The sequence below is a fragment of the Etheostoma spectabile genome, chromosome 9 (assembly GCF_008692095.1).
Source record: "Etheostoma spectabile isolate EspeVRDwgs_2016 chromosome 9, UIUC_Espe_1.0, whole genome shotgun sequence".
Lineage (NCBI taxonomy): Eukaryota > Metazoa > Chordata > Actinopteri > Perciformes > Percidae > Etheostoma > Etheostoma spectabile.
The window spans coordinates 26,277,044-26,292,949 of record NC_045741.1 but is presented as its reverse complement, the minus strand read 5'-3'; the positions used below and the strand labels follow the sequence as shown (position 1 = coordinate 26,292,949).

The 15,906-nt window shown below is 39.5% G+C and overlaps 1 protein-coding gene and 1 long non-coding RNA gene across 2 annotated transcripts in view; both read right to left on the bottom strand.

Moving 5' to 3' along the window:
• Window positions 1–15,906, bottom strand: part of LOC116695607 (inactive N-acetylated-alpha-linked acidic dipeptidase-like protein 2) — a 730,805-nt gene that overhangs the window by 546,068 nt on the left and 168,831 nt on the right. The gene's annotated exons all lie outside the window — the stretch shown is intronic.
• Window positions 6,540–15,906, bottom strand: part of LOC116695675 (uncharacterized) — a 17,369-nt gene continuing 8,002 nt past the window's right edge. The window contains exon 3 of the long non-coding RNA XR_004333525.1: window positions 6,540–6,646. This is a non-coding gene — a long non-coding RNA (uncharacterized LOC116695675). The remainder of the gene's footprint in view (window positions 6,647–15,906) is intronic.

The window sequence follows — 15,906 nt, the reverse complement described above, 5'->3', positions numbered from 1 at the left end:
GCACTGCTGCTTTGCTAATCGCGGAAAAACAACTTTTCAGGAAAACTGCCAATTTCTCGAGTGACACCGGCTCAGAAAACAAAGACGGGCAAACAGAAGAAGACCGATGACGAAAAGCGAGCTAAAAGAAAGAATTAAACCGAGCCTGAAATAAAACGAGGGTCAACATCGAAGCGGCTTCTCAGAGGTGGAGGGAGCTACGCCTCCTGAAAGGATTCAACACGGATTCTGAGCTAGCGTTAGCCACATTTCTGCTTGACATGTAAGTATCCCACACAAATTATTTGTGCTCCTTCAACAGGTCAGACATGGCCCCAGACACAGAGGCACGTGAAGGAATCGTCTTTCAGTCCAAATCAAAATGTTCAGTATTTCCTTGTGCAGGAGTACTTTGCAAAAAAAGCTGATTTATTTGACCATATGCTAATAAAACCTAAGACATCTTTCTAAGATGTTGTTATTCCTTGGCTTATTGAGCTTCCTCACTGATTCATCATTCCTACTGAAAGTTTAATGTTTTAAATTGATCCAAAAGGTAATTCAGTAATGTATTGTGTAACGTGCTACTTTTGTTCTCACAAATGAGCGATTACATAAAAAATAATTTTAAACCCTTTTATTGAAAAAAATTGACAACGCTTTTAATAGAAATATTTTAAATAAGCAAATTTTTTATGTAAGCTATACCCTCAGCTATACCCTCAGAATAAATCCCCTGTATTGTCCATGAGGATGTGGCAGGCCCCGCTGTGGGGGAGGAGCTGTGGAGGGGGGGCTGTAGCGCAGCAGAGAGCAAGGGGGAGGGACCTGTAAGGTGTGCTTGTTCAAATTTTTAGGCTAAGTCCACGTTTTCTCAGAACTCCCTACTGCAGCTTTAAAAGAGCATTATGTGTTCAGTGTGTACAGTGGCTTTTTTGAGCTTTTTCCCTCAAAAACGTTCTGCTGTGACCCAAAACGATGCTATAAGGGCAGTGAACCAACCCAGTAAAGTTACGGGCCAGTCAGCTAAACAATGAGCTGAAACTTGTTATGACGCTCGATAAACCAGAGGGCAGCTAGAGATTTGAGCAGCCCCTTTTGTATTGGCACATTGTTTTCGCATGGACATTTGATACAGTATACAGTTACAGTATAAGAATATCAATAATAGCTGTTTTAAACACTAGAGCAGGGGTCTTTTAGGTCAGAGGCCCCTCAGCTGAAAGAGAGACAGTGCAGGGACCCCCTACCACACACAGTATATTTTATAAAACTGAGCTGCATATTAAACTCGGTGGATGACTAAATATTTATACATTTATACATTAATGTTAACATACATGTGGAAGGCACAGGATTTCATATTAATGGATGTTTTCAGACATTTTAATAAAAAAGTAAAAGAAAAAAATGTTTAAAAAATTAGCAAACTATAATTTGGCAGCCCCCCTGGAGTAACTGAGGACCCCCTAAGGGTCGAGGACCCCCTGCTGAAGATCTCTGCACTAGGGAATTAGAATCAATTAAATTGTATTCAGAGTATCAAATCAAAACAAGAGTTATCAGAGACTTTACAGATAGAGCAGGTCTAGACCACACTATATCATTTATAGAGACCCAACATTTCTAGTAATTCCCCCAAGGGCAAGCATTTAGTGCGACAGTGGCGAGGAAAAACTCAGACAGACCCAGGTTTTTGGTAGGTGGTGTCTGACAGTGCCGGTTGGGGGTGTGATGAACAGTGGCAATATTAGTCACAATAAAGAAAATGGAACTATGACTAGAACTAGTTGTAGTAGTTATTGACATATCAGGGCACTGCAGGGCGTCAGGACATAGCAGAATAATTTAGGTATAATTATATAATAAACAATGTTGAGGCCAAGAACCAGGCTATCACTGTAACACAAAGGAACATGTTAACCTAGAAAGGCAAAAATATAATAAACATTTATCTTTTTTTTATTTTTTTATTCTCTTTTTTTACTTTTTCCAGACGGTGCCTGTGCCACAGTAGCTCTAGCAGCTAGAAGGCCAGGCTGTCTTTAAGGTAGTGGGTGTAATTATACGTAACTGTGCTACTCTTTAACAATAGCTGAACACCTTTGGCTGGGTGAGATGCCTTCACCATCTATACATGACACACACATGCACACGTGTCACATTAGTAGAGATAAACACATGGACATATACACTGTACTATGCAGCCATATGTGTAAGCAGAAACAAAAAGAAAACCAATGTACACACACTTTGATGGCCAAGGTTTTTGTCTTCAGCCCTTCCTGAGGCACAATTATTCGACTTCTCAGTACTTACTTCAGTCCAAATCTACCTGGCAACCATTCAGGCTATGTGTGTGTGTGTGTGTGCCAGAGTATGTTTCAGTGTGTGTGCCTGGCAGAGTCCTCAGCCAGCTTCCGTGAACAGATGGTCCTCCAGCAGGTAATAACGACCCAAGACAAACTCTTGAATTGATTATGCCTTTGTGAGGGCAGGGATACAAAGTATCACTGTCATTGAGAGAGAGAGAGAGGAGAGAGAGAGAGAGAGAGAGACAGAGAGAGACAGAGAAACACAGTAGTAGAACAGAAGTACTTGAAGTTGGGAATTTAAGGAAATCAGAAGGAAAATAGTAAACATCCCCTGCTCAAGACAAGAAGTTCCCTCAAGATTGCAACATTGTTGAGCTCACTAAAGAATGGAGATAGGGTATCAAAAAACTGCTACCAGTTCTGGAATGGTCAGTACCATTGAGGGGAGGCAGTATCTCAGTCCAGGGTTGCTGGTTCAAGTCCCTGTATAGACCAAAGTATGGATTGGGGGGATTGGTTGCTGGAGAGATGACACTTCACCTCTTGGGCACTCTCAGGTTATCTTGAGCAAGGCACCGTACCCCCCATAAATTGTAATTTTGCCACTGGGGATCATTAAACATTGTAAATTATTAAAAATTAATGATAAGTTCCTGGACAGATGGCGTTACATCAGTTTTTATGTAACGCTGATTTTAAACTAAAAAGTGTTAGGCTACACAATAGTAGCTAAGTCCTTTGAGAATAACTTAGCGCATATTGTAAGCCAGAGAGAGAGAGAGAGAGAGAGAGAGAGAGAGAGAGAGAAAGAGAAAGAGAGAGTGTGTATGATGGTGAGTATGAAGTAATCAGTTATCTGTAAATGTAAATATAGCAGTATAGTGTGTGTGTGTGTGTGGGGGGGTGCAAAAATTAAATAATAAGGTTGTAGCTGTATACGTAGCAGTGCAGTATGTGTAAAGTTTTGGCTATTTGTCAGTAATTAAATGCAACAACTCCTCAAGACTATCGACCCATACTGTTTTTTTAAGGAAGATACCAATACTGATTATTAATAGTAAATGTAACTGACAACCGATAGTTTGAGCAAATATGCATTTACAGTGAAAATGAAGTCTAAATTAAGATTGTGGAATGTTACAAAACTCCAAAACTTTGTATAAATGCTTCAAGCTGTTATTTCACAAATGATAAACTTTCAACACAATATCCAGGAAAGGAAAGTCAGATAGTGTTGTGGGCGGGACATTAAGTCTGACTCAGTGGTGAGTGACAGACACAGAGCTGTAGCGGAGCCTAAGTAGCACACTTTTAATTATTAACTTTATTGGTTATTAGGCAGATGAAAAGCAGATGTAGATAATCTGACAACCGACAAGCTAAAGTGGCCGGCTCACTGACGTAAGGTGGTCTGACCTTTCAGGTGGTAGTCTTATATATTAGTGAAAAGCTGCTCCTTCCAGTTTTGCTGAGGACAATCTTAGTGCACCTTATGGCTAACCTAAGGTGGGCTGATGTAAGTGAGAAGCTGCTCCGCTGAATTTAGTGTGAGCTGTTCTGACATCCAGATAAAACTAATTTTGTACTGTTTATGCCAGCGATTACTCCTCCCTCATTAAATATAAATCAAACCCAGGAAACTACTCAACTTAGCAATGCAAGAAAAAAGTTGTTTTCTTTTCACGTGTTATTTTGTTGCAGCGGAGAATAGATAGTAGTATTTATAAGAGTATCAATAGGTGTTGGTATTGATAAGTGTTTTAATATTGGTCTCATCCGATACCCACTACTAAAGAAAGATTTCTTGACTGGTTTAATGTCATTATCAAGGTGATTTCTTTGGTTCCATCTCCTTATGAAATACAACCATCAATAACTAATAAAAGATAATTATGGCTTATTTCCATTTGGGATCATAGTTTGGGGCTATCGTTTTTATTACAGTGAGATTGTACCGACTACAGTAATAATATCTGTGAACACTAATGTCACTGAGATGGCTGATGCGGCAAAAAACACAAACAGTTAGATGATGCAGACCTACACAGTTGACACTTTTCCCTTTCTCGTGTCACACCAGTATTGGAATTAGAAAGAATAGTCCTGTGGAAGTTATACATGAAACTATTGTGGAACTGAATACACATTTTTTCAAAAAGGTAAGCCGCTCACAACACGCTTATTCATATGCAGAAGAAACTGTGTTGAATAATTAATCAAAACGACGCAGTTGATGTGCACATAAGCGCGGGGGGTTCTGTGGTTATTTTACAACAGTCGGATGCTCGTTGCACAAAATTTAACCAGCGGATCATCACTTTAGTTAGAGACAAATGGAAAAGATACCTGCTGCCTACAGGACAGACAGAGCTTTATTGTGCCTAAATAGTCATTGTTTCTGTCACTACAATTCAATAAATAACACATATTACCAAACAAATTCATGTTTGCAAATGTGTGTTACTGTTCATGCAGCTACAACAGCATGCGTCATCTCAGACTCCATTTCATCATTTAACGAGTTGGCATACAGACACATTGACTTTGCTGATTGACACATTATTCTCCAGATGCCCATTTAGCAGGCTGAAGGAGGAATGGGGCTTGGGTCTGTGTGTGAGTGATGGCTTCCTTGCTCTGCCTCTCCCCATAACTTTTTAAGTGAACTCAATGATTAATCAGCATCATTTAGGCTATGATGTCTGGAGGTTGGTAAGAATGCTGATCAACCATTCTTATTTATCATATTATTATTTTTGACTTGGCTTTTCATCTATTAAGGCTTTACATTGTGAGTTTGATTGGTGATTTTTGTTGTTGTTGAAAAAACAGGAGTGATGACCCCAACCCCTGTGCTGGGTACTGTCACAGAAGGCCTACTCATCATGCAACAACTTCATCAAGAACATATCTCACTCCAAACTAAATTGAAATGTTGGCAGCCCTGACGATCAGACAGGGTGTAAGCAGGCCAACAGTTTGTCCAGATGATTGAAACCACCTTATATCCATCTGATTCATTACCATATATCTATTATCTCAGGGAGCTTTGTCTCGTTGTTTTCTCATTGTGTATCATTCAACTCTCATGTAAGTTATTTTGCAACCTGACTCATAAGACAGAAAGCTTGATTTGTTTCAAGCTCTTATTTCTTTTCTAGTTTGTCTGTGATTTCCTCACTGTAGGAGCAACTGTTTCCCCTTCCGCTCCTCTTCGTCTAATTTTATTTTTGTACTTTCCTAAACAGTGGTGCGCCAAAGTGCAACTTCCTTGCTTTCTGCAAACGATTATTTAAAAGTGTTGATGGCTGTGTTTCATATTCATATGTAGCGTTTTGTTTACACTGCCATCCCCAGCTTGCTTCCAGCAGTCAAGGCAAAAATCCTCTAAACTACTTCATTTGGGGGGTTACACTGAAAGTGAACACACCCAAAATATCAGTAGTTATGCGTCATTGCAAAGGGAACTGCTGAGAGTACCAATTGTCAAACCTACCTACAACATGAGATGTAATGAATCAGAATCATCAGTTAAAGGACAACTAAAACTGTTAAATAAGTGTAACAGCTATTTTTATTTTTGATGTATGCTCTAAGTTGACATTTAGACAGCTGATTTATTTGCTTAGTACCATTTTGTGGAAACAAGAATGACTTTCGTGAAATTTCCCACATTTTTGCAAAATTGGCTGACGAAAAACATGTTGCTCACAGCAAGAGAGAGAAACAAGGACATGGCATTTTCGAGAGAGCAGCAAAATGAAGTAATAGCAAGGCTGATGGACAGAGCAAGAGAAAGAGAGAGATGGCTGAACGTCAAAATCTCAGTCAACCCTGAGGCCAATGGGTAATTTAGATATGAACACTTTCCCTCAAGTATTCAGAGCAAAATGATGCCGGCATACAGCCGGCAGAGTGCCCTTACTGCAGGGCCTATTAGTTGCCATTGGCAGTGCCTGGGCTGGGTAGTCATATCATGGCCAATGACTCAATAAAGATGCTTGGCTGATGCAAACTGACAAAGAGAGAACTTTATAAATGAACACTAAATGTAAAAAGGTGAATATAACACCCTTTTTTGCCAACCATGGACTTAACAGGTGGTCATATGCAAATATATGGCCAGTATTAGTACTTTTTTTGCTGTCCATGTACAAAATCAAAAATGGAACTCCACTGCAGTAATGTTTCAAATGAAGTAGGTGAAAGCCTATGATGGACATATTAGGGTTTTTTCGTATATTATCTGTCATATCTAATGTTATAATGATGGACTTTCAAATAATAAGGTAAACATGTTTCAGAGAAATCCCTGTGAGCTAAAATGTTCAGATTTCCAACTGTTCTGAACGCTCCGGTTTCAACAGTTTTAGCAAATTGAACATAGTGGCCAAATGGTGGAACTGCATCTCCCAGACCGTCCTGTGATGCCCTCTGGACCAAAGATTCCATAGACTAGCATGGAAAAAGAGATGTCAGTAAATCAGTGAATACATTTTTTGAGCGTCATAAACCCCGCAAAATGATTCGTTTCAATACCCGAGTTTAATCTATTTGGTCCGATAACATTTTAAAAGTCCAGAAGAGCTGCACAATTTCATCATTTAATCCCCATTCAAGTAAGCAGAGCGCTAGACCGGCGGAGGTCTCTAGAGCCTGCTTTATGGGCTGCACAGTGAGTGGAGCGGAGCATTTCATTCTTGCTAGACGCATGCACCATGAGCCAACAGCAATAGTGGATACAATGGACTTCCTGCTAAGTGGCTAATGGGCTTTTGTTGCAATCTGCTGGGTTGTTAGGGTTACATGGGGCACATCTGCATTATCAGCAGTCTAAACAGTGAAGGCATAGTCAGACCAGAAATTAGAATCAAATACCCATGATCAAGCAATAGCAGCACTGTGCATAACACCAAGCAACAAGCTCAGCCACATCTCCTCACTTCTTGCCCTTTCCTGGCTCAGAGGCTTCTTAATAACCTCTACACTGGGACAGAGACGCTCGCAAGTCTCCGAGTTATAATGTAAGTCAAGTCTAAAGTCTCTGAGCTTGAGTCAAAGTCAAGTCTCACGTTTTTGAGCTAGAATCCAATAAAGTCTCTCATTGGTATAATCAGTGTTGTATCACCTGCTGTGTTTCATCCAGGCTGCTTAGAACACTGCATAGCTAAGGATAAGAAATTCAAAGCATGTAACATTTTATAATGACCTCTTTATCTAATAGCATACAGTATCAGCTTTGGTTGGTATAATCAGTATGAACAGGCTATTGCAATATGACAAAAAACACCAAGAATTCTTTACTCACCTAAGTTAATAACTGTTTTTGACTATTTACATGAACATATAGTATAGACAAAATGTTGAGGTACTAAAGTCTGAAACAAGACTAAATGTCTCTTTTTGTGCTGGCTCTATGGTGCCATAAGAACAAATACAGAAATTGTTTTATCTGTTATATAGTGCAAACTTCAACATAATATTACAACTAAATACAGAAACACTATTGCCGCCAAATAATGTGAAATGTAAGAAGTCCACAAACATGTAACACAACATAGTTCACTTCCTTATGATAGAGAATCATCTTTTTTTGTTTTTATATACACTAACCCATGTCTCTTTTTCAACATTATTATCGCTTTTACCAACATGTTTGTCACTTTTTCAATACTGTGGGTGCTTTTTTTATGTTTTTGCCAACGTGTTTTGATATTTTTATTGTTGACATTTTCAGCGCTTATTTCGACGGCCCATTTTTTGTGCCAAATTTTTATTTTTTACTGAAAACGGGTCAAAATTAACCCTAACCCTAACCCTGACCCAAGGACAACATGAGGGCTAAGTGTCGGGTGGCTTTCTATAAATTCTAAACTAAATGTCAACCAACTGACCACCTTTTTTTACTTACAGAGCACAGCCATGTACCGTAACGTGCACTGCGTCTACAACTAATGACAGCTTAGGAACTACTGTAACCCCTACCTTCCAAAAACTTCTGTGATTTCAAAGGACTGAAAACTGATGTCTCGGTGGACATTTGAGGAACGTTAGCTTTTCACTAGTTTTACCGTTTTCAATAGGTCAGTTTAACCTCATCCGTTTGCTATTGTTTGTGATGCTAACTGGCGCGCTTTACAGCAGGAGCAACAGTTTGCTAATCCACAACCTAAGGTGAGCTAACATTGATTCTGCCATATTTTGTTTAGCCAGCTGAGACACAGAAGTTGTTGCCATGGCAGTGCATGAATCTGGGGGGCAGATATTTTAAAGCTGGACGGGGGGGGTTGTATTTGTTTTGGCAAGTACTGTATTTAAATACAAATTTGAGGTACTTGTACTTTACTTGTGTCTTTCCTTTTTATGTCACTTTCAGTTCCAATACCAACAATCTCTTTACATCACTTAATACACGTTTAACTTAGTCGCAGCCAACAGGACATGAAGGATCACGTAAATCAAAACAAACGCTCATTCATCTTTTCCTAACCTCCCACAGGTCATAGCTAAAGCAAGAAGCAAGTTAACGTTAAATTCCCAGTGCTGAGCTAAACATGTTTGCCAACCTTTTAGGGTGCCTGATAAAATGAGAAGTGGTTGAGCCAGAAAACCACACACTTTGCATTCAGCGCTTCTTTTGTTTTGGCCTTGTTGTATAAATGGTCGACATGTGTGAAGTCCTTCCTCATGTGTGGCCATGCGCAGCAAATGCTAATCCTAAAAATAAAGATTGTTCATGGTTTCTGCATCTCCTAGTCCAAATCGAGCCAAGTTGTCTGAAGTCACTGCGACTCAGATTCGAGTTCCCCTCTTTGCGCCCGGAGTAGTTGTAAGGAATCTTTCAGTTAAGTTAAGAGCTGTCTGAGTTTTTATAGAATCCTTGTGAGTATGGTCGCAGGGCTGGGTGGGACTATATCAGCGGGAGCGAGCTGCGGATCATGTCCCCGGCGTGTGCCGTGTCCTTTCCCCGTTGTTCTTTTCCTAAACCCAACCTCCGTATAGATGCATCCCATTACGTGCTGAACAACACAAAAAAAAAACGAGAAATTGTAATACATTAGATTAAAAAAATTCTCACAACCCCCAGAAAAAAACGACATAAACAGGTCTGTGTACAAGAATCAACACATTGAAAATAACGTGCCCATTTCACAAACTGCCGTGAGACCTTGTTGCATATTTCACAGTGTGGACGGACATCAGTGCAGAAGAAAGGTTAATACTCGTAGTATAAGGGTCACCTTTCTGCATATTTTAAATCACACTCACTCACTCTCAATCATGTGCATTCTGTGACCCACACACTTGTACAAGATTGTCAGATTAAAATGCATTGGTTGTGTGCAACTTTGTAAACACACATATGTAAAGTCATATTTAATATTTCCTTTACATTCCCAGGAAGAGCTTTAAATGAGCACAGCTTGACATGTGAAGAGATAGACAACAAAAGGCTTACTCTGCAACTGCAGGAGATGTGACCTTTCATATTCATGCTGGCATATGCAAACACACACACACACACACACACACACACACACACACAAACACTACCATATAAATCAAGCGAGTGGCATTTGTAAACACAACATCTCTTACAATCATTTATTCAACATTATGAAAGTGGTGTGTTCACGAGAAGGTAACATCTGACATCTGCAAGAAAATACCATAACCAGTTGTATTTGTTCACAACACCACACACACACACACACACACACACACACACACACACACACACACACTCCTCAGTGTCCATTAAGGTTAGGATGGGTGATAATCTGAACTGGTAATTAAATGTTAAGGACAATAATCACCCTTTTCAACATCAGCATACGCTGCTGCCCTCTGGAAGACGCTACAGGGCCACAAAATGCTGAACCTCCAACAGTTATAGCCAAAGCCATACACAAACTGAACTAAACTCTCTCCCCCGTTCCCCCTCCCTTGCACCACCACCACCATCAACCACAACAATTCAAAATGTTGTGAAATAACTGCATTGGCACTTTATCCAATACTTTTTAAAGCAACTTGTTCTATCTTATTTTCCCTTATTCAACAGCTTTTTGTTCTCAATGTGGTGAGTATGTAGTTGTGTTTGAGTAGAGGGAATGGAAATGGAATGTTTTTCTTTTATGAGAGACTCATTCTTGGGTATCTAGATTTGTATCTTTATCTTGGTTTTAAAGAGAAACATGCAGACAATGCTTTTCCAGTAGACAGTCACTATCTAAGTCCTGACATGAGTTGTACCCATATCTTCAACCATTGTATTGTAGACACTTTGAACGTGCACGTTCCAACCTGAGATCCCTATTGTTTCCCAGCAGAATGGCCTTCAGCTCTAAAGTATAGCCTCTTAGAGAGCTGACAACGGACAAGTCTTCAATTTGTAGGGTTGTCCTAACCCATTTTTCCTTCAAAATGTTCTTTTTTCTTCATATGGTACAGTTGGGTACCATAGACATACAAATAGATTTGTACATTTTGTCCTACAGTTTCACAAAGATCAAGTGGTCAGTGTGATCTCCAGGGTTTTGGAGAAAACAGTGAGGCTGTGGTTGATTAAATAAAAAGAGTGGGAAGAAGGAAGGTTTGACCTGTGGTTTCAGAAAGATGTGGAATGTTAGGATGCATAACCAGTTTGGAGGTTCAAGGACTATGCATCCACAGTCACTCATTACAGTAAAACCAATACTAACAAAATTCTCTGATACTGCCTCTATACCATATAACTCTAAACTGTCCAATGAAACCAGTACAAATGAAATTGTATGACTCTACATTTAAACTGAATGGCACTAGTGCAGCCCACTAAAACCAATACTAACAGCATTTTGACCAGCACTCTTTATTACAGGATGTCAGTTAATCGGGACGGCATGGCTCCACTTTCTATTCAGCTGAAAACACTGCAGTGGACTCTCAACTATGGTATTATACTGTTCATTTAAGAACGTTCATTCATTCATTTTAATCAACAGAAAGGATGTAATGTGATGTTATGTCAACCACCAACCTGTATATGCTTTCCAAGCGTCACCAAAGTGACAAGAATATTGAGCACTAGATATTTGCAAGGATTGGAAATTGTTTGAAAATACTACTCAGAATGAGTATGTATTAGCAATGCACCGATACCATCATCGGTCCGATACTACCACAACTGACACCACGTTAGAGCCCTGCACAGGCTTAAAATGTTGGCCCTAGCTGTCAGGGATTTAGTTTATAACGGCAAAGTAATTATATTTTATTTTGTTAATTTTGAAAAATGTTTGAAACATTTTTTTGTTTGTTAAAGAAATGTTTTTTTTTTTAAGTGACAACACTTGAATCAACACTTATCATCATCATCATTATTATATTAAGATCCCTAAATATAAAACACTCATCAAAATGTTAGTTTAAACGTTTAAAAAGTCCAGAAGCATGAATAATCATGTGTGTTTGAGCTGTCTTTGTGTCAGAGTAATAAGTTATAAAACCTCTTTCTTTCTTTGTTTTTGAAATCCCCCATGTCATAGTTTATTTAAATTGCATACCATTTAGTTAATTTAATTAATTAAAACATAAAGGAGGAGCCTAATGCAGGCTCGATACCTGGCCTGTGTGAAAATGTGAAAATTGGTCCGAATCACGGCCCGAGGGGCATGTATAAGTATAAGTATAACCAACTTGATACTGACGCACAGGTGGGCAACGGTAACATCATGAGATCAAGGTGGCCGCAGTTTTAAGAGACAGGTGCCCCAGTTCCTTTTCACCAACTGCAAGACCCAGGCGGACCCAGGGCATCACGGAAAACATCTGGGTCTCAGTTGATTTAACATCTGATTAGTGTTTGTACAAAAAACATGTTTACATGCTTTTGAGATCAGACGAGATCATGCTTTAATTGTTTTTAATTTAAATATTTTCCTCCTACTCTACATGACTGCTGCACCTGTATTAACCCTCCATATGAGATGCTCTGTAGCCTCTGCTCCATATCCCGTTGTTCTGGACGGGAACCAGTAGAGTCTTTTAGAAGTTCTTCTTCAGTGATGGCTTTACTGCACAGCCTCCAACTAAGCTTGAAGATGTAGATGGGACGTGGGCAACCTGTCTGAAAGTTGTAAGTCTCTGCCAAGAGAAATCTCAATCATTCCCAGATCAGCAGAGACGGAAAGCGAAGGTATATGTTAGGAGATAACATAGGCACAGGTTATTTACTGCTAACTAACATGCTAATTAACATTAACATAGGCACAGGCTAATTACTGCTAACTAACATGCTAGTTAACATTAACATAGGCACAGGCTAATTACTGCTAACTAACATGCTAGTTAACATTAGTAATTAAACCTAAACAGCTAATGGAAGTCCAAACTGTCTGCGAGCTTACCCTGTACTATACGGTGATTCCTCTAATGTAAGTAAGTCGCGTTTATTTAGAAATGAACAATGCACAAATAGAGTCTTTAAAGACTTCAGATGTAAAGTTATTCACTGTCAAAGTGGCGCCAAAATGAATGTAAATGTGCTGTATTTATATAGCGCTTTTCTAGTCTTAACGACTACTCAAAGCGCTTTTACATCATACAGGATACATTCACCATTCACACACATTCATACACTGTGGCCGAGGCTGCCGTACAAGGTGCCACCTGCTCATCAGATATACACTCACACACATTCACACCCCGATGCTGCGCATGAACTCGGGGGCAACTCGGGGTTCAGTGTCTAGCCCAAGGACACTTCGATGTGGGACTGCAGGGCCAGGGATCGAACCACCAACCTTTTGATTGGCAGACGACCGCTATACCCCTGAGCCACAGCCACCCGCCAGCAGTGAATGGGATGCTAACTGCAGGTGATAGCTTCATAGCATTAAAATGGCGCCATGGGAGCTACGCTTAGAGAGGAGAAGCTTACCCCCTTGGTTGTTTCACTAGCTAGCTGAAACTGGAGCTAATGCATCGTTGTAGATATTTAGCAGGGCTTTGTACCGTGCAAATTCACCAAAAAAGGATGGCGGAAGCATGCAGCTACTTGATATTTAGCACTAAGCTAACGTTAGCTTGTATTAGAACGAAGCAATAATTTCTACTGTCAAAAATCGTAGAAAAAGGTTTCAAGTTATTCTAAATTGCATTTACCTCATTATTTGACGTTTTGGCCACATTTAACATGAAAATCCCACATTATAACGTTGTAGATATGACAGAAAATACAAAAAAGCATAATATCTCCCCTTTTAAAAAAGTGGGACCAAAGCATCCCTAGTTTGTACTTTTGTTTAACAGTGTGGCAGTTACAAGATAGTGGCACATTAGGGGTGTCACGATTCTCCAAATCCTTGATTCGATTACATTTTCGATTTTCCATTTTCGATTCTCGATTTTTAATTCTTCTTTTTTAAAGCATAGGTTGCTAAACCATTTTTAGACTAGACTTGTATGTAATATAATGTCTGACCTTTGTTCTTAATGTATCACATAACATTGTCAAATTTAAAACAATATAACAATAACATATCTTCAATCAATTAGAAACGTGACAATTTGTCAATAAAGTAAAAAGAAAAGAAAAGTTTACCAACAATCCTAAGGGCAGCGCTGCCTGGAAGGCATGTCACTCCCCAATGCTAGTCGAGTGCAGATTTGAGGTGCAATACTCAGATTTAAACGGTTTACGGCATAACGTGTCATACTGAAATTAGTGAAATCCATGAAATTATAAACTTTTCTCATTACAAACAATAACAGAAGATGAGAATCTTTTCAAAAACATTGTAGCTATCTATGATAGCTAAGCTAGCCGTCATTTTAAAAAAGGTTTTAGTTTCTATGGTTGTTTGATTGCTAACGTTAGCTCAAAACGCCATTCAACTGACAACATTTGTTGTGTTTGATGCTAACTTGTAGCCAGCAGTGAACAAACCTTGTTTAGGTTACGTCCATTTTCATTCTGTATTGATATTACAGAAGTCTCTCGTTAGCATCTTGTAGGCTACTTGTCGCAAAGGGACGCATGCGCAACTCAAATCTGCACTCGACTTACATCGGAGAGTGACAAAGAACTAGGATCACTTAGACAATGGTTATGGTTGTAGACGATGGTCGCAGCGCTGCCTTGAAGGCTTAGTTGGGGGCTTAAAACACCATTGAGCCAGTACAGCAGCTGAGAAAACCCTTAGCAAAGAGGGCAACTCGGCGGATGGTACTTCGCTAACTGCTAACCGCTAACCTGCTCTCTCTAATATAAACAATGTAAGCTGCTCTGTTTAGGCTACAAAACGTGCATGCAGGCTGAAATTTAACCATGCAGTTTTGTTGGGATAAAGCAATAAGCAGAAGGAATATCCGCTAGCTGCTAGGCTAATGTGCAATGGTAAACATACAGAATAAGTACACGCACATAGCAGAGCTTACAAACTGTGGCTCTTTTGTAGACAACAGGAACATTGTCAACATAACTCACTGGAAATCAAAAATACTTCCCCACTTTCACACACTTCAGTGGAGAGGCAGGGGTCTTTAACACGCGTGTTTTTTCTGCTTGAAAAGACGACCGGACGTGACATGGTGGCGTGGCAGTATCAATATTTTTAATTTCATATTCAAGATTGTAACTTAATTTTGATCAATTTCCAACACCCCAACCTGCCTCACACATAAGTAACGCTCTTAGAGGATACTTCCTGCTGTCATAATTACTATGGCTACTAGAGGATGACGTTACCTAACAATAATTTTTAATATTGCTGATTGTACAAACTAATTATGAATAGTTTTATGGGGGGGAAAAATCTTGGATAACTAGCTTTTTTTTAAAGTATCATGGACTTGCAAACACTTGAATGATGTATTCATCAACAATTGTGTTATTAAGTTATGTCTAAGTACTAGTTACAGACTACCGAAGCTACATTACTGTTTTAATGCAATACTGCATCTGACTGGCTGTAAACTGTTGAAAAGTATGTGCATCTACAGTATGAATATTTATCAGTCCAACAAAAAGACACATGATGTGTAAGAGATCCAAGCAGCATTACACTCTGACCGTCATTGTGTTGGTCTGACCCATTTCCCAGACTGAAAGAGCTGGCATCCACAGCAAGCCTGCAGAGCTCTGGGGCAGTTGGCTGCTGGTGAGACAGCTCTGTCTGGTAATGTGTTGGCTGAGCAACTGTTAACTTGGGCTGGGATCTGTCTCCGTGGCCATCTGGACTGCTGGTCCATCTACTTCCCCCACGTTGATCTCTTCATCTCCATCTGTCTCACTGACTTGACCCAGTGACTGACTTTGTATGCATCCGTCTGACTGACTTTAGATCTCTCTGACTGGAAGGCTGACTGAATCTATGTGTTTCTATCTGTCAATGTGACCGAGTGATTTGTTATAGAAGCCCCAAAAGGCAAGAGGAGAAAAAAATGGATTTGAGGGAATCAGCGGCCAAAACCTAAGTTTAAGTCTTACGTACTACTCAAACTTAGGTTTTGCCCATGAATAGTACCTTGTAGTAGGAGATAAGTTCATACATTCATACAGAATTTAAAAGGTCCCTTGGCATGAAAGTTTCACTTTATGATGTTTTTTAACATTAATATGCGTTCC